The following is a 23,973-nucleotide window of genomic DNA, read 5'->3' on the forward strand; positions in this document are numbered from 1 at the left end:
TTTGCTCAAGTCGAAGTCAGCGCCATGGTGCGCGATGCTGTGCGAACCCACTCCCCTGTTTCAGCTCTGTCTTAGGAAAGGGTCATATTTCTTATCTCCTGATGCCATGAGATCACCAGGAGCCCACCACTGTGCTTAAACCCTTCTCCTGACTTCCAGTGTGAATTGATTTGTGGCCCAGCTCCTCTTATGCAAACATTGTCCTTTAAGTTAAGTAGCTCTTCTCTCCTTGTGCCTGGGTGATGGATTGAACAGGAGCGTGTTTGCCATTTCAGCTGTCTCCCACAACAGCTGCTGCTTCCAGTGAGGGAAGGATGGTGGATATCTGTGTAAACAGCTTTCTTTAAGAAGTGATTGTTTCCAAAAAGCAACGATCAACCTTCTAAAAACCAACATTTAAGTGTTTCAGTGGGTTGGAGATTTCAGTGGGGTTCAGTGCAAAGCAAATGGTGACTTTTCCTCCAGAAGTCAGATTCCTTTTTCTTCCCCTTTAGTTTTTGCTGACAAACCATCTGAGACAGAGAATGTTTCATAGGAGAAATCTCCAGGCTGTGCAGCCTAGCTGGGCTCTAAAACTCAGCTTCGGGGTCCCGGGGTCAATTCCTGCATCTACCACCAGTTGTCGATAGATGACTTTGAGCAAGTCCTTTGCCCCCTGCCTACATATCCCCATCTGTAAAGCAGTTCAGGGAATTCAAGCAGTTCAGGGAAAGGGGTTAAAATAGACTGTGGGCTTGTTTGAACAACCATCAGAAAGCCAAAGGTTGGAATAACACCCACAGGAAGTCCTGTGCAGAGGGTGGGGATGAAGATGAAGCGGAACAAGCCCCAGCGCTGTTCAGGGCAGGGGATGGGAAGGTGCAGGGACCGTGAGATGGGCAACCTGGATGTGCTGTCCCATAACTGGACACCGTTTATCTGGACTCAGATTTGAGTGCAGTGGTTGCTGTTGGGTCAGGTGAATGTGGAGCACTGTGTGACAGACACAGCCACTGATGTTCACGACTCTTTGGCTGCTGCTCTTCCCCCCCCCCCCAGCTCTGCTTTGTGCCCTGAGAGGGCTCAGCACCATTCCAGAGGTGACACACACCTGCTGCTGCATCGTGCTGATGTGCCAGAGAGGGGGAAGAGCAGGGTAAGGACATGCTTCTCCTCTATAACTGCAGCATAGCCATTTCCCAAGAGCACAGAGAGAGCAAAGTCTGTTGTGGAGGGTACTTACATCACTAATTAAAGCTCTTACCCTCTGCATGACACGAGTACGGCCTCTTCTGAACCTGCTCAGAGGCTGGGGAGAGTGGAAGAGATGGATCATTGTCTTGGTTCTCTGTCTTGTGCCTTTCCACGCTGCCCAGGATTCTCTCCTTTATCCTTAGGCACGTCTCCCCCAGCTCCCATGGTTTCAAATGAAGATAATATTGATCAGAAGGGTTTGGAGGAACTGCAGGTCATTTGCATTCTCCCGTCCCTCTTCATTTCTTCGCCCAAGCCTGAAGTTTGGCGGCTGGAGCACAGGAGGCCTGGTTGCTATAGCTACCAGCACTGCCTTCCTCCCGGCGAGGAGGAGGAGACCAAAGCCATTTTGCACCAACTTCTGCCTTTGAAAGTCAGCCAGAGGCTCAGTGGCACCCTTGGGTCACGCTTCTCCTCAGTCCTCCCCTCTGGCAGCAGCTTGGTGCCAGGGAGGACGAATCACCACCCGCTCCCTATGGACAAGGAGGACTTGGCTGCAAAGAGGCAATGGGCAGCATCTCCAGTCCATCTCACACCAAGCACCTAATGCAGAGGCCAATTCTGTCCTCCTGGAGGACAGGTTTACCATGCTGGAGAAGGGCACGGGTAGTTCATAGCTACACAGAGCCCTTCAGGACCTTCCTGGGGCTGGCAGGTGCAGCCTGGCTCTCTGGGGTGGCCAGGGGTTGTGCAGCATCTCAGATGGCTTTAAATACCTACACAGTCTTGGGTGACATGGTTTAGTGTGGGGTGTCCCTGCCCATGGCAGGGGGGTTGGAACTGGATGGTCTTAAAGTCCTTTCCAACCCAAACCATTCTATGATATGTGGGGGCTGATCCCTCTTTCTGGCTTTTCCTACTTCATCCCCCAAATCAGCACAAAGGACTGAGCACTGCACTAACCCCCCGCACCCCAGACCCTGTGCTTTCATCTCCCTTTACCCTGCGGACAGTACGGGGCCCGTGCAGAGGAATAGACTGAGTAGGTCTTGTATAACACGGACTCCCTTTGTTTCCAGGTTAGTCTGGATTGTCTGTAATTACGTCTAGGGATGCATGCCATGATAATTGTTGATTATTTGCAGCTCCTGGGGGACTGCTTCCTTGTGAAAGGAAGGCAAAGAGCCTGCACGTAGCACAGGCGAGAAATTCCGATCAGCAGCGTATTGCTGGAACAGGCTCAAGAACGGAGTCAATCCGTGAATAAATGAAATAAATAAGAGGTGTGTGGGAGCAGGCGAGATGGCCTTGCTGTGTCAAGAGAACTGTACCTTGTCCTCCTGCTCTGCAAACTCTGCTGAGCAGATTTATTAGTTTTAATTAACAGGAGTTGGGGAGGGGGGGCAGGGAAAGGAGCTGGGAATACCTCCAAATTCCGACTCACAAAATCACTGCTTCTTCCTCAAGATTGAGAGGGAAAGAGGGTGAATGACCAGAATAATAATCAGAAAGGAGATGTGCATGCCAAGAAAGCCATTTCTCCGCTCAGCCTTTGAGCTGCTTCCTAGGATGAGGAGGAACTTGTTCAGAACTGAATGGGAAGTCCTGGTAGGGTGAGAGTTTGGGGCTGGAGCCTGTATAGAGTTTGGAGTGGGGCAGGTAGAAAGCTAGAGCTGGGTTTAAGCTTATGTCTGTTTGTAAAGTACTGCTTTTCACAGGAAGTGTGATTTATCTCATTGTAAGTCCTCCTCCTCAAAAAGGAAGGTTTGGGGTCAGTCAGTTCCTGATGTGCCCTTTGTGGGCAGGGTAGAAATCAGTGTTGCTGGCAGCTCCCCTGCCCCTTGCCACCGCATCCCCCTGACATCATGGCCAGCCCCTATCACAGGGTCGTGTCCCCATAGCGCTCTGGGCACTGGGGATGTGGGTTTTGTGCCAAAGCAATATCAATTGCTACCCTTGGGGTGTACCCATGGGTACTGGTAGGAAGGTAATTAATGGGGGGGTTGCTTAGTCCCAGTAGCAGAAGAGTTGAAAAATAACAAAACCCTCAACTTTCAGCCCCTAAAACATGGGCAATTCAAACCATCCGAAAGCAAACAGCACTTCCTCTTATTTATTAGGGTTTTTTTCCTGTTTGCATCAAGTCAGTGTTTCCTGCCAAGGATTTCATGAGGGTGAAATCCATTTTCTCCCCGTCAAAACGGTCTGTGAGGGAGCCCTGGTCCGTAAGTGCCTCCCTCCCTCGTGCGCTGTGTGGCACAGGGCTTTTTTCCCACTTGAGAAATGTTGACACCGTGTCAAAAAAAAAACCACAATGAAAAATACAGGCCAACGAGGAATGTTGAACAAACAGAGGCATTTTCACTTTGGAACCAAGAATCAAAATAGATCTGTTGAAAACACAAACAATTCCATGTTAATGGCACTGCTTGCAACTTATGCTCACATCAATTGCTAATTACACAGCCAGGCCACTGGCACAGTGCTTGACAGGTTGCTTTGGACCGGATCTCAAACAAGCAGCTAAACCACATTGCTCCCTCCATGTGTGGCATCTAGTTTAGGTTTGTTGCTGCACAAAATGGTTGTTGAGGTGCATTCGGGAGTACATTGGGCTTTCTGGACACCAAATTTACCCTTTGTTTGAGGGCACTGATTTACTGACCACATTAGAGGACAATCCATAAAGTCAGGGAGATGCCAGTGCTGAGCCTAATGCTCATGTTGCTCCTCTCCATTGTCCGGCTCTGAAAGTCGTGCTGACCAAAGAGGCCACACATGCTTACGTGTGTCATGACACATAGTAGCTTAGGAGGAGCAGGATTCCTGCTTCCAGGTTTGGGATCAGCAGAGCTGGCAGGCTCAGCACCATCGGGTTCTTCCCTTCCTTTTTCTCCTTGTTGGTGCATTTTGGCAACTGGTTCTGGGGGGAGTGGGTGAAGGATGGGAATCCCAGCTCCACCAAGAGCGTGGATGGGAATCCCAGCTCCATCGAGAGCACTGGGGCAGTGGGTCTTACCAGCTCCAAAGCCTCCTCCACCCCATGTCCAAGTCAGCTGGGAAAGAGCTGAATTGTTTGCACCCAAACATCCTGGCACAAAGCCACCTCCAGAAGGGAAAGGGGAGGGGGGAGGAAACCAAATCAAAACATGAAAGAACAAAAACTAAATAGTTTTAGCACTATTACATTTTCCAGGACTTGCTGGATTGTGGCTTTCAGTCCTCAATCAATCACACTTCAACTGAACTGATTCATTCCCCAGAATACTTCTTTGGCTGGCTTGGCTGTGCGCTTCCATCCCCAGGGAGCAAAGCCAAGCCCAGGGCTGGCAATGGGGCGCTCATGCAGGGACCAGGCAAGTGGAGACTTCCCACTTTTTGCTCCGGGACAGGGACACATCCCTAAGATGCATTAACAGTGTGTGCTGAGCTGGTGCCTGTGTGCCAGTGGATGCTGCTCCCAGCCCTTCCCTTCATCCTTGCCCTGATTGTCCCTGCTGATGGCCTGGGGTTAAGCGGAGAGCACTTCATTGTGCCTAACAAGGCGCGTTGCCCATCCAGCCACAGAGCAGCTGGCTCGGCCCTGGATTGGTTTTCCCTTTTTATTGCCCAGCAAGAGGAGCACGGGAAAGGTCTTTATGTGATTTTAGAGGAAGACAAAATGCCTTAATAGCGCTGGCGCTGCCTCTCTGCCATCCAGGGAACCCTGCAGCAGCCCGTAATCATCATCGTAAGTAAAAGGGGATGTATGTAGTGTGCAGCTTGGGCTGTTAAAACAAGCCCTAGGGTGGAAGGGTTGTCTTAAAAACAGCCTTTAGAGGATGGTTCTCTCTCTTTCTCTCCTTGTTGCCTCTCTAGTTCTGCTTCCCTGCATGGTGGAGCAGCGGAAGGCTGGCACGGCTCTCCGTTCCCATAGCCTCGATTGGCTTGACAAGCTCATATATATCTCTTTACTTTCTGCTCCTGTGCCTTAGTGGGGGGACTCCCACGTACTTGGGCTCACGCCTGGCCAAGTAAAACTGAATAAAGGGTGAGTTTAGGCCTCTCAGTTGTCCTCCACAACGTTGTCTTCTGTGGCAGCTTTGCCATAAGTCTTTTTGTAGTGCGCAGTGTCCCAAGTGCACTTCTCCGGGTGTCACGGGGCTCTGTGGCTATCCCTGACTTGGGTGAGATGAGAAATCCCCTTTCCAGCCCTGTGGTGTGGGGTGAAAGGTAGAAATCATCAACTTCCCCAAAAGAAAAGAAGAGGTAAATGGGGAAGGAGGCAGATTTTACTAAGAGGGAAGATGCCCCATCCCTGGCAGTGTTCAAGGCCAGGTTGGACAGGGCTTGGAGCAACCTGTGGCAGGGGGTTGGAACTGGATGAGCTTGAACATCCCTTCCAACACAAACCATTCTATGATCCTGTGATTCTTTAATAGCTCGGAGCATGTTAGGGACATGGGAGGTCTCAGGTCCTAGAAAGACTTTTCCGCATGGAGAATGCACAAAATCCTTTTCCTTATCTATAACACAGGCTCGTTTCTCAATGTTTTGTCTCGTTCTCTTCAATGTTTTGAAGCAACTATAACTGCCTTTATTTCCTACATAATGCTTTCGTTCCCTTGCATTCTCACCCTTCACAGCTTCGCCACGCTGATGTCTGGAACTGCTGCTGAGGTGTGGTGCTCAGAGGAGATGCTCTTGCACATGCAGGGAACCGCTGCCCTGGATCTCCATTGCCCCCTCCAACCTGTTAATGGCTATAGGAGATCTGCTGGGAGAAACTGACAGGGGTTTTCCCACACGTGTGCAGCATTCCCCATTCATCAACCTTCCAATAGCAGGGATTGAGGTGTCCCTGCCTCTGTGGCACTGGTGTGAAGCTGGTGAGGGCTGTGAAGGTGATGGCAGCTTTGGGAGGGTGCACACATCTCCAGTCGCCATCCTGCTGCCTGGCAAACTCAGCTCCATCCCAGGCTCCCCCTCCTTTTATCCCGTGTGTGTTAAGCTTTCTTTTCTCCCCTATGTCTAACAGGGCATCACCTCGTCCAGAGCTTAATAGAATCACTTGTGTGATCCTCATCGGGATTGGTTTGTGCTGCCATAGCCCCTGTGGGGCTGTAGCATAGAAAAAGGGAGCTCAGCCCTGGTTGTCACCACATAGTAACTCCCATCTGAGTCCTCCTGGTGTGAGGAAACCGTGAGCAAACCCAAGCAGCTTGGCTCTTCTAGGAAGGGCTGACAAGGGTAACTACGGTGTTTCAGTGTGCAGGTAAGAGGCCTCTTGTGTTTGTCCCCCCTTGACATCTGGTCCACAGCACAGACTGTGTGTGGTGACAAACACATCTCTGGGATGTGGCTGCTTCCCAGCCATGCTGTGCAACAGGAGCCCATCAAGCAATTAACATCCTGTGCTATAAAAGCACTTTCCTTCCTCCTGCCACCTCTCCTATTAAGTCTTCGCCTTCCCCCTGCAAGGAACATTTTGACTTTGGAAACACAGCCTCTTCGGGAGAGCGTTGATGAGGGCTGGAGTGGAGCTGAGCCCTTCCCGACCATCCACCCAGGTAGCAGAGTAAATCAGGGGCTTTTCCACCGCACCCAAACAGCTCCCTATAGCCCTGGAAAGGTAAAGAGAGCAGGAATGAGGCTCCTCGAGCAGGATGGGATGGTCCATATTTAGCTGTGTCAATAAATGGAAGGGCAGAAGGATGGAAAGGAAAGGAAAGGAAAAGGGAAGGAAGCATTTAAATGGGATGGGGATTCAGGAGGGGGTCCTGTGGGCATCTCCAGACCTGCAAGAGCTGATGGAATGGGGCAGGCAGTGGTGGTAGAGCAGGGTTTGTTCCTTGCTTTCCTTTTTAGCTTCCCAGGATTTTGAATCCCTGTGCTACCCTCATCCTCTTCTTCCTCCTTCACATGATTTATCTCCTCCTTGCCTGTAGCTTAGGAAGAGCATAACTGTAAGTGCAGTCATACAGTTTATGGGCTGGGTAGATCTGCTGCTGTCAGCTAACTCAGTAGGGCACTTAGGGCATCAATAGCCCTTTTCCCCCTTCTGTGCCCCTTGTGTCTGCATCAGCAGAATGAGTTGGATGTTCTCAGCTGCCATCAGCTTGATCCTCTCTGCTGCCAAATTCAGGTCTTATGTTGTGTCCCAGGGCATGAGGCACATACCTGTGCTTCATAACCCACCATGCCCTGCAGCAGCCCGGCACTTGCCTTACGTCAGACACTTGCAACTGAAAACACCCCACCAGCACCACCCCCCACCCCCCCGGAATAATAATTGCAGTGATTTTAAAACCAGTGAACGCGCTACAGGAGCAAAGTACAGTGTGGAGCAGGGAGAGGTGTGGGAACCATGCTGCTACCCCACATAGCCAAGGGAAAGGCAGCCCTGAAATCCCCTGGCCACAACCAAGTGTGCTACACCTGTGCTTTGGCACCTTCTCCCTTTGGATTTCCCCCTGTTCTTGGCCCAAACCTACCTCCCCAGACAAGGTGCATGAATAAAACACAGCAGCAGCTTCTTAAAAGCTGAAGAGCCTTAAAAGCAACACCTGAGAGGTCAGCACCGGCGACAGCATCTGCAGCAGCCTGGTTGTATTGTCCCCATCACAAATGATTACGGTCCCACGTGTCAAGGGTGATGACCCCCCTTTGGATTCTACCTGGGTTTAGTAACACAAAGAGCACAAAACCCTTTCCAAGTCCTTGCGCAGCCTTGCAGAGCACTGGCTGGTCCCTGTGCTCCTGCCTGTGTAACTCGGTGACACGCGACAGCCACCATCTGGGAAACAGGATGGGGCTGACCCTGGGATCTCCAGCGCTGAATAGAACAAGCTGCTCCTGGTGAGCTCGGAGACCTGGAGCTGGAATGGATGCACACGGCACAGGGGCTTGCACACAAGCTGCGTTTTCCATCTCCTGCAGTATCTGGTGGTTTCCAATGGTAAAACAAGCCAAACAGGACTTCCCAGCCGCGGGGCAGAGCAGAGTGGCTATGTGCACTGATGCGCTCAGAGCATTGCAGTTATCAGTGGAAACCACTTGGTTAAAATCTCCAATTTTCCATTGGAAAACAGCTTTATTTTCTCTTTCCTGGGGTGCAGCTGGGGTTTCTGATGGGCACTAAGGAAATCTCACTGGTGCTGGTGCTCAGAACCCCCTGGGCTGTCATTCTACTCCAGCCATGGGTGCATGGCTTGGGCCCCACATGGTGGATGAGCCGCATTTTCCTACAGCAGCAGGTTAAAGGGGATTTATCACCCTCACTCCCAAATACACGGGATTCCCCACAGGATATTCCCCACATTCCCAAGGAGCCATGGAAATGGTCTGTACCACCAGACCCCCGTGGGTCCCAGCACCCCAGCACAGCTCCCGTGTATTTAAGGCTGCCCTTCAGCAGGATGTGACCCAGAGGTCATGGGCTAGTGTTGGGGTGCAGGGGACAGCACCTGAAAAGGGCCACTGAAAAGGGCACAATCCAGCCACAGCCACCTTATAAAGCGAGCATGGAAAGCCATGGAGTCTCCAAATCATAAATTTAATTGTGTTGAAAAACACAGTAGTGCTAGACTAGGGTTTATTTTAGGATTTGCATGTGGAGATCCCTCTCTCCACTGCTGCAGAGCCAGCGCTGAGTAGAGGTTTTAATGGCAAAGTTCAGCTTCGTGCATCTCAGAGCTGTGTTTTGGGAAGGGATGCTGGGCTGCTTTGGAATGAGGGCTGTGCAGGGCAGTGACTTGGGAAGGGGATGCAGACGGGACATGGCAAGGCAATTGACTCCTCCGCCCCATGGAATCGGCTCCGATGAGCTCATTCCCAGAGCAGCTTTTACTTGGCAGGAGGACTGGGAGGATGACTGCAAATTGCAAACAAACACAAGAGAGCCAAGAATCATTTATTTAGAGAACATTCTGCAGGTTTTCTTGAGGGTCTGGTTTGAGCCTGGCACTTGTGGGTTGTATTTGCACTGGAAATAAGATAAACGTGACACCTGCTCCATTTAATCTTTCTCTCCCTTTTTCCTTCCCCCCTCCCCCCCCCCCCCCTTGCCTTCTTTGAAGAACTTACCAAAAGAGGTTGAGAAGGAGCAAGAGATATTAGCTCATGTGCCTGATTAATGATTCTCCGGGGGGAAAGGAAATCATTTAACCACAATATAGAGCGCTTTTGATTGAAAAGAACTTTAAATTCCATGTTGGAGCCAGGAGCGACAATTGGAATAACAAAGTAAAGAGAGCACGTGGCTGCTGGGTTTATCACCACCAGCCACGGGGACTTTGTATCACTGTTAAAGCAATCGAATGAGTAAATACACGAACAGGCTCCCAAATACAAAAGCAAACAGGGAGAGGGATGATGGAGAGCTGCTGATGAAGGGAGGGTTCAAGGAGCGAAAGAAGGAGGAGATTGGCTTTAGTCTTGGCACGTGGCAAGCTTTGACATGAGGATGCTTTGGTCTGTGTTGTGCTTCTTTGAAGCATGCTGCTTCCCCATTAGCGCTGCAGGGTCCATCCCACACATCTCGGAGCTGCTGATCCCACCAACACCCCAGCTCCCAGGGATTCCCTCTTCACCTCCCTTGCCAAGGTGGGAGCTGCAGTTCCAGCTAGGAGCATTTTCCCTGGCAACACGGCTTGGCAGGTTGGGGAAGGAACTTGGCCCTGAGCGAAGAGCGCAGCCAGGACCGAGTCCTACCAGTGCTGCGCTGGGGACACCTCTGATGGATTTATGATGTTCCTCCCATCACTCCTGTAACAAGAGTATTAAAACCACTAATGCAAAACCGTGGATTATTTTTCCCCATCCTTGCACATGCTCTTTTAACACCCAAAGAAACAAACCAGCAATTTGCAGTTTCCTGTAAGTGATCCATCAGGAATGAGTGAAGAAAGTATTGTCACAATTGTATTAATTCTGCTGAGGATATCCTAATGAGCTATTGCCTTGCTCTGTGAATTCTCTGCTTGTTTCTCCCCACGCTCCTCTTCCTCCTGAACCCCCGATGCTGCGGCATCGGGGACTTGGAGTGTAGGTGAACATGGGAACATAAAAGCAGAAAGGGAATGGCGTGTGCAGAATAAGCTGTTTGCTTTCCTCTGATTGTTGCTATTAATAAAACATTACATTAAATCAGTGCTGGAAGAATATAATTGGGACCATCCATCACATGTCTAGAGGAGAAGGGCTCCTGTTCATCAGCCGAATGGAGCGGCTGCTGTTACCTACCCCAGCAGTGAGCATGGGGAAGAGATGGTCTCATGTCCCCGTGTTTTGGACCAATCCTCTCCCCATGATCAGTACCATTTTTGTCCGTTTTATGCCTTTCTTTTGTATTGACAAAGGCAGGAGCTGAGGGCAGAAGGAGGCATTAACTGGGGACCCCATGCCTGGACAGGAGATGGCCGGGATTTGGGATTTGCTATTGGGGTTTTGTGTTTGAGGGTGGTTTCTCTCCATGGCGGGCTCCTCCTCACTTCGCGCAGGGATGAAGGCTTCTCCATCGCTTCTTCCGACGAAGCCAGCGGGAAACACCCCTCGCATTCACAGCAATAAACTCCCTTGCAATAGGGAGCAGAACAGCCATCATTTCATCCACTTTTCAGGGCAGCTGATGCCATTACATGAAGGAGTTGATTCATTCAACACCAACAGGAGGTTTTTTCTCCAGCCCAGTAATTTGTGTTGGGCTAATGCACCTCTTCATAGAATCCCATTATATAAAGCGGCAAATAACGCAGCGTGTGCTCCCAGCTGAGCACAACGACAGGGATGGACTCAGTGCTGCTGGGCTGCTGAGGAGGAAGCTCCCATTACCAACCCCTTAGCCCTGCACTATGGGATCTGGGGAGGAAATCGTGCCAGTGGATGCAGGGCTCCGGGTCTTCCAGCATCAGTCCTTTGTCTGATCTCTATTAAAACCCTGCGCTGGCAGCTTCTGACCTGCAGTGTGCAGACTAAATTTCCAGGTGGTAGCATTGTTTGGTCTGTGAGATTTAATAAACCCTTTCATATTTCCTCCTGGTGAGGGTATTTGTCCCTTTCACTTTCAGCTTTTGATGTTCTTTGATGAATCAAACAGGTCAAACCCCTTTAGTCTGTCACTGCACAGCATCTTCCCCAGGTTCATTCCTGTAACTCTCTCCTCAATCCTCAGTGCATTCCCTTAGACCTCTAACACTGGCTGGACATAATGATGCCCCAGCAAAGCCATTCGTTATGAAAGTTCTCTATTAAAACATCAACAGACCATTCCCCCAGATTCATGTTTTATCTTCCCATTCCTTGTTATGCAAAGAACAGCAAATAAATGATGTCATATACATACATCAGACTTCTAACTAGCGCTAATGATTCTACAATAAAACCAGACTGATAACTGGTGAGACAGAGATTAAGCAAAATAAGACAAATGCATGTGGTACAATATTTTAAAAGCATGTTCCTAATTTCAGAGCACCAAGGCATGATCACAGCTAAAAATAATGCCAATCCATCACACGGAGGGTTTGGGACTCATTTTAGACAATGAAGAGCTAGAAGAAACATCGGCTTTCTTTCTGTATTAATACATAACTAAGCAATCCAAGAGGAGGATATCACATTGATGGCATAAATGGATCATAATAAAAGACCATTTTGACATGTCAATACTATTACTCAGTTGTATTAGAGAAATCAGAAATGGAAGAGGCCTTTTAACGAGAGATGATGCCTCCATCTCTGACGCAGACCCCACGGTGTTCAGCCTGGGGAGTGAATCCAGCTGGGAAAGCACCAGCTTCGGGGGGACATTGTGCTCCAGCTCCCAGACAGGTTATTTGAACCTGAGCCTCAGTTCAGTCCCCAGCTCAGGATTGCCTCTCCTTGTCCACCGCCCCTTGCCCTTGCCCTACTCCTAGGTAAGAGCAGGGGATGCAGCAGAACCATTCCCATCCCGGCTGGGTGTCAGGCACACCAGCATCCCCTACAGCCATTTGCTGGTGCCCCTATCCCAAATCCAGCGTGTTGCCTATGTCTCTCACATGTATAATTGGTTATCTGAGCACTGAAGATTAATTACTGGCACTTAATCTCCCTGGAGAGCACTTAAGCCACCACCATGCATTAGTCTAGCTTGTGCTGCAAGGCAGACACAGGGTGCCATACTCAGCCCCTGCTCCTTGCTTTGGGGGCTGCTAGGTTTGGGGTGTCTGAATGGCACTGCCAGGGTACAGCCCCATCAGTGCCTCTGTGCTGCAATGGCACCAGCCCTGACACCACAAGCGATGGCTCCACTGCACCGTGTAGCACCACATCCCACCCCAGCACCACGCTCCTATGCTGGGCAGTAGGAATTGGCCATGCAGGAAAGGAATGGGCTCTTGTGAGCAGTGGGCATGCTGCTGTGTCTCCAGTTGCATGTTACTGCCCACTTGACAATCAGTTCATATGGTTTCTAGAAACCCTGTGGGAGCAGCACAGATCTGGGGACACCAAGAGCTGCTTTATGTGCCGGGCTGGAAAGTTGTCAGCGATGTTATTTGCTTGTGTTCAGTTTTGCACAGCAGCTGATTCCTTCAAGTGATGGGAACTGGGTTTGGAATGAATTGGTGATTTGAAGGTCTGGGGAATAGGAGCCAAAGGGAAATGAGAAACTGTGGTGTGGGGCTGATCCTGCTGCTTGGAGTTTGCTGATCGCTTTGTGAAATGCATCCAAGCCTAAACTGTATCTTGAGTCTCTTCGAAAGAGAGAAGGACCAATTTGCTTGGAGATGAATGGGACTGGAGGCCTTTTCCCAGACTAAATTTCCAGGTGGTAGCATTGTTTGGTCTGTGAGATTTAATAAACTCTTTCGTATTTCCTCCTGGTACACTGCCGTATCAAAGCACCTCACACACTGGAGCTCTATTTCGAAGCTGGATCTTGGCTGCTTTGGGCATTCGGGTGTTTTGTGGAGGATGCTGATGTAGTTTCATTGCTTTCCTTCCCTGGGAGAGGAGGCTGCTTTACACCAGAGGAAGCGAGGGCTCGTGTTTGTGTGCTTGCCTTTCTGTGTTAGGGGGAAGCAGCACATGCGACTGCAAGCTGCTAAGTGCTCCAGAAGAGATACTTGTTTTTTCTCCCCACATAGCTTGTAGGCTTTAGATGAGCTGCACACTGGGTTCAGGGGTGGATCCTCAGGCAGCAGAGGAGCTCAACACCTTCACCCCAACCATCACCCTTCTCCATTTGCTCAACTTCAGCCCTGCAACCCAGACAGCGAGGATGGGGTGAGAAAAGCAAAGCCTCCAAGTGCTCAAGGAGAGAGTTTTCCTTGCAGTTGCTTTGTCAACCCCTCCACAGTGGCCAAGCAGCCCATAGGAGCTGTCCTACACACATCAGTCCTCATCCATCACCTTCCACTCGGTGCCCTGGTACCCTGCAGGACACTGCCGCTCATGCTCTCATGCCCAGGCACAGCCTGACCAGGGTCCTGCTCTCAGCTCCAAGCCCTCACTTATCGCCAGATCCCTGCTTCAATGAGAGCCATAAACAAGGCATAAAAAGGAGAGAAAGCATTTAATATTTCATTCTAGTTTGTTGCAGAGTCAAGAAGGATCCAGGCGCTCAGGATCCCTCCTCCAGCCCCAGCACTTGCTTACAGAGACAGGAGGGTAAAAAAGGATGGACACTGCTCCCCTTTAGAGGGGTTAACCCTCTAAAGCAGTTCTTCTGCTTTTCCTTCTTGCCTGGCAGGTGGCAAGTGCCAAGCTGCACATGAGCAGGGACATCGGTGCATCCTGGGAAGGGACGGAGATACCCGTGAACTGGTGAGCCCTCAAAAGAGAGATGCTGCCAAGCCCTGAAAGCCCTGAGCTCTGCACCCCACAGAGGTTATTTGGCAGGGGAGGAGAGGAAGAATTATCCTGTTGCTAAAACCCATTTAATCCCCTGGTGTGAGGGCATCTCCACCACATGGTGAGAAGTTTAGGGCTGGCTTTGGTCATTGTGACTCAATGGACTTCTTGGCGACTCAAGGATGGGTCATTCATCGCAGGCTTCTCCTGGGAGGGGTTCCAAGGTTCCAAGAGCATGGCCAAGCGTCCCCAGAGGGGATGTTGCTGGAGAGCTGCCATCGCTCAGCAGTGATGGGCTGAGGGAGCGCAGCTCCAGAGAAACACTAGGAAAAGGGTATTTTGACTTCTGTAAGCCTGGTTTCCTGAGGAAAAGAGCTTTATGCAATTGCACCCCCCGTGCCCGACACAAGCAGCGTGTCTTCCCTTGTCATTTTATACCTTCGCAGGCGAGCTGAACCAAGCTTGACATAATAACAGGAATCTGAAGAGAATTCTGTCCCGACAGGCTTGATGAGAATCCTCAGCCTGGCAGAGGAGTGAGAGACATAAGTAATGACTCTGCTGAGGAAAAGGCCACCTTGAGGGTGTTTTCCTTACTAGACATCAGAGACTCCACAGGCATTTAGGAGCAGTCCCCAAGGGAAAAGCTTTTGCATTAAGCATCAGGGAAGCCCCAGGTAAGGAAACCCCAGCCTGCAGTGGGTACACTGGGGTCTGCTGGGGCCAGCCTGGCAGAGACAGCTCTTCCCCTTGGGGGACATCACACCATTGCTCTCCCTTTGTGGCTTCACCAGCTTAATGGGTTTATTAACACCACAAACAGAGCAATCATCCTGTCCTTTTCCTTATCAGTTAGCTTACCTGTGCCCACCCTGGACATCTAATAGTCCCAGATACTCCCCATCCCCAGCTCCTGTTTTTCTATTCTGCTTTTCTCACACCTTTTGTGCTAAGGTCCTGAGGACCTGAACCTATGTCAACTACCTTCAAGCACCGCACTTATTTTCCATTAACAGAGCCATCAACCTTAACATTACTTAGAACTGATTACATTTCGTACTTTTGTGCCTCCTTGTCTCAGTACACTGGGGTCTGCTGGGGCCAGCCTAGCAGAGACAGCTCTTCCCCTTGTGGGACATCACACCATTGCTCACCCCTTGTGGATTCTCTGGGGTCTGCTACATGGCTGTGCTACTGAGCAGCGTTCTCACCCACCCGGTCACCTCCTGTCCCATGCTTATGACTGGGGCCAGACACAAGGTCTGGACAAGCACAGACCTGAATCCTTCCCTCCATCCACACCCTCCATCAAGGCACCCCTGTATGTGCCGCCCTGCACTGCCCCAGCACAGAGACCATCTACGTGTGCTTGGAGGACCAATGTGCTTGTCCTGACGTCTCCACTCAGCTCTGTCCAAGCACCGTACCTATCTTTAATCTTAAGATATCACTTGTTAGACCCAGAATCCGACTGAAGGTTGCTACTGATGCGTGGATTGACTCCACAACTCGTTAAAGTTGTAAAGTAGGTATGCTTTTTATTCAGCGCTGAGATGCACGGGGATAATTCCTCAAAGTCATGCATGCCTCAGTGTTGTTTCCCTGTACATTTATTCTCTAAAGTTATATATATTCATAAGGTTGCACAATACACCTATACATATTCATGGCCTATCCCCACTTCGTATTATAATGAGCCAGAAGGTCCTCTGCGCCTGCGCAGTGCCCCCTCTGGTCATGGGCAGGGGTCTCAAGATGAAGTAAATGAGTCTTCCTCCTCTGGGTAGGGGTCTTCAAGATGAAGTAAATGAGTCTTCCTCTTCTTGCACTTTTCACCTTTTTAGTCTTTATGTGTGGCCTTAGAGTTTGGTCAGTGTCCCAGCCGTAAATCCTCTACTTCTCCCCTTTATCAGTAGAGTTTGATCAGTGTCCCAGCCGTAAATCCTCTGCTTCTCCCCTTTATCAGTAGATTCAGGCGTCTGCTTATTAACAGGACTGGAGGTCTCTGTTCTGCTTAGCAAGCATTTACAACAGATAGTCCTTTTGTTTAAACAAATTCCTCTAACCCCCTTGTACAACCCCCCTGTACAACCCCCTTGTACAACCCCCCTGTACAACCCCCCTGTACAATGGTCAACCCTCTGTATCACTACTGCAGCTGAGGAAACACGGGTAGGAAACACGGGTGTGAATGCTCAGGAGATTTAATAAAGGCTTGTTTCAAACCTAAGCTTGAATCTTCCTGACATCTTTTGTTCCTTATTAAATTGTCTTAAACAGCAAATGCAAAAGCTCCTGTTTCTGCCGAGTTTATAGCAAAGTAGGTCCGACCCCCCCCCACTATTTGAGGGCTTAGCTGGACCATGTTGGGATTCAACATCATCTCCCAGAAGGAATTTGGCTTTCTTTATCCTTACAACCTACATGAGGTCGCCTTGGGGCACAGCAGGCTGGTGAGTAGCTGAAAGGCATTTGAAAAGCAGTAGCAAATTGTCCCATCTGCTGCCTCCCTCCTGCAATCTCACCTGCATCAGCTGGAGGGAAAGGCTTTCTTTGCCTCCAAGATTACAAATTCCCTTTCTTTCCCTTCATGCCCCTTATTTCAGTAGCTGGGAACAACACTGCTCTGCAGTGGTGCATCCTGTCTCCTTTCCATTTCCTTCCAAGTTATACAGGAAATAACTTGCTGATGCTGCTGGCGGTCCCCAGGCAGCTCCAAAGGCTCCGTTTTGAGGCCAAATTCCCCGTTTAATGGGGCGAAGGACCAAGGGGCTGTTGGGATTTTGCTCCACCAAGTGGTTTTCACCAGAGAAGGGTTGGAGCTGTGCATTTACCATGGATCTGTGGGGCTATTGGGGGGCCAAAAAAGGCTGGAATAGGTAAAACCCCAACAGCCTACTCTGAGTGGCCGCTGAAACTCCAACCACCCCCTCGCACATCACTGTGGGTGAATGAAACCCAGCACTGGTGCTTCCTGCTTCCCCTTCTTTGAGACATGCAACAAAGCCCCAGTGCCAAGAGGTGTGCAAGGAAAAGGGAAGGAAATCCATCAAGTCCCAGTGCTGGGAGAGAGGTGACACAGGGTTACCAATGTACAAGGGGGTTGTACAGGGGGGTTGTACAAGAGGATTAGAGGTTAGTGCTCTCATGGTTTTAAGTGCATTTGCAGAGCACTGGGAAAGAGAAGCCACGGAGATTCGTAAAAGATTGCTTGGAATGGGAGCTGGTCAAAACAAGGGAATTCTGAAGAAAAGCCCATTGGGTTACATTTTGGCACATTGGAAAGAACGGTGAGGGTCTTCTGGGGGGTCGGTAAACAAGAAAACGTTGATAAAATATTGTAACCAATGTCTGGTTTTAGTTAGACTGTTGCCAGCTTAAAAGTGACAATTCTCCACTCCTGTAATTTTGCATGATGTACACCCCTGTTATTTTTAATTTGTAAAATTTGATAGGAAACTTCTCTGGATAAAGTTGAGTGCTTGATGCGTACGTGTGGAATATCAGGTCTTGTGCGCATCTTTTTATCAAGGCTGTGATGTTCCTATCTGTGTATGAATTGTATCTGTAAAAACATTGTGAGTGTAAAAAGCTGCTTTTTTGTAGGAGAGAGATTTAAAAAAACCACATTTTACTCTCATAATGACATCCCTCAAGCTGGGCATGGGGAAGTTTAGTCTGGGTATTAGGAACGATTTCTTCACCAAAAGGTGGTCAGGCATTGGAACAGAAGAATAGAAGATACTCAAATGGCATGGCTTCCTTGAGGACAGTGTCCAGACAGAGCTCTCCCCTTCTGCAAACTGCAGACAAACAGCATCACACCACTGCTACAAGTCCTTGGGACAGACGGAAGTGATTAAATCAACTCCAGGTGGGGAAAGTCACAGAGAAAGGAAAAACCTTCCTGGGGGAGGACTGCAACTGCACAAGCCACAGCTTCCTCTCCCCTGTGAGAGGAGCAGCTTCATTTCTTTCTTTCTTTTTCCTCTCTTAAAGGACACAAAAGCCTGGCCCTGGCTGTTTACTGTCGTCTGATCTCAGAGGTGCCCCCAGAGCATCCCCAGGGGGCTGGAGACTCCCCACGACAAACACCGACTCAATACAAACCCCAGTGTGTCCATCTGACAGTCACCAGAAGGGCTCCAGCTCTCAAACTCAGGTCCTGCACTCAGAAGCCAAAACATGAATCAGCTCTCAAAGTCCATCAACTCAGCTTGGTTATCAGATGGGTCACTGCTCCTCCTTGAGCTTTTGCTCTCAAAGTAAGCTTCTTGACACCTAGTAAGCATGGCACAGCTGGTGGAAACACCAAGCAGTGCATCGTACCCACTCACAGCTTGGTCTCACTGAACTAACCCAGCCCTGGCAGCGGGATCTAAGAGCTCTGTTTCATTTCCCACCTCAGGAAGTGCCCACGAGGAACGGGGAAGCAGGAAGAGCCGTGTGAGTTAAGTGGTTTCCAGCAAGGCACTTCTGTAAAGCAGTTTGAAGATAGTACAATTGTGATCATGAAGTTCGCCTCTGTGACCAAAGCGTTTGGTGGTTGTGCGTAAGAAGCAGCTACTTGGCCACAGACAGAGCAGAATCCAAACAGCCCCGGAGGCACCATGCTTTTAGTATTACTGTAGGGATGACCCAGAGCAGAGTTTCTGTCTCTCCGCTGTCCTTTCCAGCACGTTCTTGCAGTCCTGCACTGAAATTGCCACTGCTCGAAGTGGAAGCAAAGCGGAGGAAAACCAGTGAAAATAATAAAGAGCAATAATAATAATAACACCTCTTGTTGGACCACACAGGTGTGTTGGAACAGGGGAAGCAAGTACCCACAAGCAGAGGGTGCTGGAAAGCAGCACCCTGCGCCCTGGCCCAGGAATCAAACGCGGGAAAGGCAGATGTGAATACAGACTGTTTATTTGAAGTGGAGACATAAAAAGGGGATGGGGGGTGCGGTGGGGGTGGGAATTACATATTGACAGTTAAGAAATAGTAAAATGATAGTGAAATTATGGTAAAAACTTAAGTTTAATTGTTACAACAACAAGGGTAGAACAAAAGTATAACAAGAACCCAGTAAATATAAACAACAATAAAACAACAAAACAGCTACAGTTTAACAAGAGAACAACAGTAGAACAAGAACATTAGAACCCGCCAAGAACAAACATAGAACAATAAAATCTTCAAGGGATCTTCACAGCCGCTGCCGTTTGGCTGCAGATGGCCCAAAAGGCCAGTTGGTGTCGGAGCTGTCCTCCTCCTTGGGGAAGAACAAAAACCAAACAGGACAGGTTTAGTCACATCCACATACATCACCGTTTAGAAGCAAGGAGCTGCTGTAACAGCTCAGCTATAAAACCAAAGTGTTATTCCATTAAAGAACATTTAAATGTTTGTGGGGTTTCTGTAATTTAGACTGCCCCCGACACACACACTCACACAGCTCAGAGAGTAAAGGAGCTGGCAGCAAAGCCCTCCTGGGGATGGTGGGGACCCTGTGGGCAGGGGGGGCAGCTCCCGGGTGAGCCCTGGCTCTGGCAGCCTCTGCTCCTCTCCCACTGAACGGCCCCGGGGGAGACAGCACCGCAGCTCCTGGGAGCTGGTAAACCCCAAAGGGGTGGGGATGGGCCACAGATGGAAAACAATTTGGATCTGGGGAGGATCCCCATCCGCTCTGGACTCCCCAGCTGGCTCCAGAGCACCCAAACATGGGGAGGGACACCAGCAGAGAGGGGAAGAGAAGGGAGCAGAGAGACTGCCAGGGCTGGAGCAAAGGTCTGCACCTTAGGAAAGAAGGCAAAATAAAGCCAGAAGGAAAGGCTGCAGAGACGCAGAGACGTTCATCCAGCCTCGGGGGGGGGGGAAATCTTCCAGTAGGAAGAGTTTGGTTCACTCCGTGCCACCCTGGGCGCTGCCACCCAGCACGGTTTCTTGCTGGCAGCAGAGAAGGGGCCTGGCCCCATCTCTCCGGTCCCATCTCGGGGCTGCTCTGGACCAGAGCCCCGCGGGTGGGGGGCCAGCAGCACTGGCTATTACTTATTATGGCAATGATGGTCCCGTGCCTTTAGCCGCTTGAGAGCTCCCTGGATCTTGGATCTTGCCTGGGTCAGAGAGGCAGGGCTGCACAAACCTGGAAGCACAAAGTTTGGCTCAGGTCTCTGCAGCTGCACTCTGAGCTGGAACCAGGGCTACCACAATCCCTGTCCCAGTGGGAATGGAAGGTTTTACATCCCCAGAGCCCAGCAGCCACCACGCAAGCCGTCTCCTACGGCACAGCCTGGCCCTTCCGCCATCCCACAGACCAAGGGGACGACACGACCCATCAGCACCAGCTCCCTCACTACCAGGGGAAGCGACGCCTTCTCCAAGGCCTGACGGGCGCTGGCCAAAGAAGGATGCAGAAGTCCCTGGAATGCAACACACCACTGTGAGCCGGGGTCAGCAAAGGAGGAAGAGCCTGGCTTTAGGGAGCTGGCAGCACCCGCAGGAGCCGATGCATCCAGTGCATCCAGAGGGGGCAAGGAGAGGCCCTGCATGCCCCAGGGCTAGGGACCGGGACAGCGAGCGAGGGAAGCACCTTCCCTTCGCATGGCAAGGCTCTGCACAGCCCCAGCATCAGCCCTCAGGTCTGCTGAGCCCGGGCAGCTCAGCCAGGTCTGGCAGGAAAGCTGCTGCCTAAATCTAACCCCCGCAGAAGCCCCGTCCGCCCCGACTCACCTCCCAACACGGGTGCGCTCGCACTTCTGGGCTGGCTGGTGTCAGTGAGGCCGCTGGTGCTGGAATCGGCTAGCCCAGAAACCACCGATGCCGTGCTCCCTGACACTGCCCCTGTGCAGCTGGTGCCCAAGGAGCCCTGGGCGATGGCTGTGCCAGGGACGTACCTTCCCCACTGGTGCTGGGGACCTCATCTGCTGGGAGGGAGCACGAAATCAGGACCCACAACTTGCTGTATGGGAATACCCCTTAGCAGAGCCTCCCAGCATGAACAGCTCACAGCTCCGCCCAAGCCTTCACCAGGCTCTAAAAGTTTCAGACCCGAGGACCAGGGAGCACCGGCCTACGAGCTTCCTCAGCTTGTGCTGCACGGACACCCCACTGCCCTGCCAGCCCGCGCCATGGCTGTCTCCTCCTTGCCGTGCCCTTCACATTCCCACTCTGTCCTTACCCGCCTTCTGCCCCAGGAGTCGGCACAACCACTGCTGCGCTGCCTTCCTCTCCTCCTCTATGATCTCCTCTGTGATGGGGTAGCCCGGGTCAGGCGCAGGGGGCTGCCAAGAGAGAGCAGTAGCTTAGTTCCTTCTCAGGGAAGCCGGCAGAGCCACTCTGAAGGAGGTGTGGAGCAGGCTGGCTCCAGAGCCGGGAAGCCGTGGTTCTGCCGCAGCCACCGCAGAGCTCCGGTCCCCATTCGTTTTGGCCCCAGCTTGGTGCTGAGGGCACAGCACCCTTGCCCAGCCAGTACCTGCTCCAGCAGTGGGCAGCAGTCACGCACAGCCACCACGCACCGGGGCAGGGGAGAGCCTCACTTCCCACTCAGCCAAGGACGAGACCTCCTGCCCCAAGGCAGGCAGGTCAGCCTGCCCCCAGCCCTGCACAAATTGCACTGGGCACATTCTGTCCCCAGACGAGGCCAAAGAGGCTGCGAGACAGCGACGTACCAGCACCAGTGGCTCATTATCCCAGGGCACCAGCAGGCAGATGCTCCTCCTGCGCGGTCTTCCGTTTCCTAGCGATGGTGGTGGGCTCAGGGACTGCCGCCGCTTCTCAGCCCTCTCGACAGCTACAGGAGGAGACAAGTCAGGAGCAGCTCCCAGCAGGGGCGATTGGCCTGTACCGAGGGGGTTGTCCCTTCTCACCCCTCTCCGGATGCCCGTCTTGGAGGGCAGAGCCAGGGACACGGCCTTAAGCCGCAGACAAGGCTGCGATACCCTGGGGCAGCAGCTGGCCACAAGAGATCCACGGGGAAGCTGTCACAAGAGCCCGCTGGGGCTCCACGGGCCAGCGGCCCCATCCCACCTCCACAGACGTTCCTTGCTCGCTGCCCACCCGAACCACAAACCACACAAACTGCCAGACGTGGCCACATCTCACACTGTGCCACAGGACCCTAGCCACAATGGGCACACGGGAGAAAACGCCACTGCCTCAGGACCAGCACGTTCCTCCTTTCCAGAGGACACCACAAGCTCGTCCCGCCTGCAGACCTGAGCTACCTCGCGTCCCGCTGCTGTCCCGCACCAGTGGCCCACCCAACCCTGTCACAGAGCTGGGCCCCACCTGCAGTCACCTTCCTCCATCTGCACAGCCCTGGTCGCTGTCACTGGCGCGAGGCTCCATCGTCGCACCTCCTGTTCCCTGTGCAAGCAGGAGAGAGCCAGTTAGGGTCGGCCCCCTGACCTGGGAGCAGGACAAGACTCAACACGCCGAGGACTCCCACAGGCATCCCTGCTGTGTTTCTTTGCTGTCTTTGCCAAACAGCAGAGCTCAGGGCAACAGCCTTGAGTCACTGCAGCAGCCTAAGCATGGCTCCAGGCAGAGGAGCTGCTCCTCTCCCCCCACCAGGGCCCCGGCTCGGGCAGCCTCAAGGCAGCAGCCGGGGATCCCGGGTGGGAGCCGCTGCTCCTCACAGGGCCCAGGTCGGACCCACCCTGTCCTGCTGCTCCACAGCACCGCAGGGGAACAAGGCTGCAGGGATGCTGATCAGCACAACACCAGGGCTGCCCCACAGCTGGGTGACCCAGTAGCCAGGTCTCGGGCCTGGAGAGCAGCACTTGGGTACTGGGATGGCTGGGAAGGAGAACACTTTCTTCCCGGCTGGCACCGACAAGAGGGCGCTCGCCGGATGAGCAGTACATTACCTTCCTGTCCACTTGGCCACCGCACAGCAGACTCCTCTGCAGGACTGTGGGGACAACCCCCCCCACATCCACTTCTCCTGGAACACAGGAAGAGACCAGCTTTGGTCTCAACTGATTTGGCTCTGGGGAGCACAGCCTCCCGTCCTCTTCATCGCTGTAGAGTAAATCCCATCTCCCAGGCACTGGCTACCGAGCCCAGAGCCTCTCTTGCTTCAAAGCTGCTCAGCTCCCCTCCAGAACGTCCAGGGCAAAGCCTGAGCACCCCAAACTGGATCCACTCTGGGAGCAAGCAGCCTCCAGGCTGTTTCTAAGCGAGGCAATGGGGAGGGAGGATGCTGCTGCCCCAGACACGGCAAACCCTTCCCTACTGACTCACCGTGGAGAAAACCTTTCCCTGCACAGCTGCAGAGCTCCATTAGCCACGACTTCGTCCCCCTCTCACATCTGCAAGCCCAGCCCAGGACGTGAGCAGTGTTTTATTACAGCTCAGCAGGTGCTGAGGGGACCCACGTCAAAGTGGCAACACCGGGCTCCCAGGCGTGCTGCTGCCTCTGGCTGAAAAGCTGTCAGCACAGCAAAGAGATTTCGTCTTCCCCTTTTCCCTGGATGTGTCCCCCCTGCAGAGTGGCCAGGGCAGAGTGAGGAGAAGCAAAGAGCTGCGCGCTGGGCTGCAGAGCGGGGCTGGGCGTCGGGCCCATGGCAAGACCCTGGGCATCTGACTGTCCCAGCGTACCGGCGGGGGCTCCAGTGCGGCAGCAGCGGGTACCGGTGGCGCACGGTTGGCAGTGGGGCTCTGCGGGGACACAACGATCAGCGCCTCTGTTAGCGGCGGGAGGATCCGATCCCGTCCTCCCCCCGTGCTCCCTCAAGGCAGTAGTGGCCGGAGTGGGTGCTCTCAGCACAGACGGTGCCGGCGGCCAAGCCACCGTTAGAGTCCATGGGAGCCGGAGCCTGCGGGCCGGCAGGACCGTGTCGCACACCAGGACCCCACTGCAGCCAGCAGCAATCCCTGCACAAGAAGGCAGGGCAGCACCACAGGCAGAGCTATGGGACCAGCACCGCCATAGCTGCGCCACCCATGTCCTTATCCTGCCCGTATCCCTGTGCCGCCTGCATCCCCGTGCCACCTGTGTCC

The 23,973-nt window shown here is 52.2% G+C and overlaps 1 protein-coding gene and 1 long non-coding RNA gene across 2 annotated transcripts in view; one reads left to right on the plus strand and one right to left on the minus strand.

The window, feature by feature from the left end:
• LOC133280930 (S-adenosyl-L-methionine-dependent tRNA 4-demethylwyosine synthase TYW1-like) overlaps positions 1-23,973 on the plus strand; it is a 331,505-nt gene that overhangs the window by 234,968 nt on the left and 72,564 nt on the right. The window lies entirely within an intron of this gene.
• On the minus strand, positions 20,858-21,740 carry LOC133280946 (uncharacterized). The gene is made up of 3 exons (XR_009747315.1): positions 21,639-21,740; positions 21,149-21,251; positions 20,858-20,891 (listed from the first exon to the last, which is right to left on the minus strand). It is a non-coding gene; the product is annotated as an uncharacterized LOC133280946 (long non-coding RNA).

The sequence above is a fragment of the Pezoporus flaviventris genome, unplaced genomic scaffold (assembly GCF_033815535.1).
Source record: "Pezoporus flaviventris isolate CSIRO_AGI_PZ_B2104156 unplaced genomic scaffold, CSIRO_AGI_Pfla_v1 ptg000093l, whole genome shotgun sequence".
Lineage (NCBI taxonomy): Eukaryota > Metazoa > Chordata > Aves > Psittaciformes > Psittacidae > Pezoporus > Pezoporus flaviventris.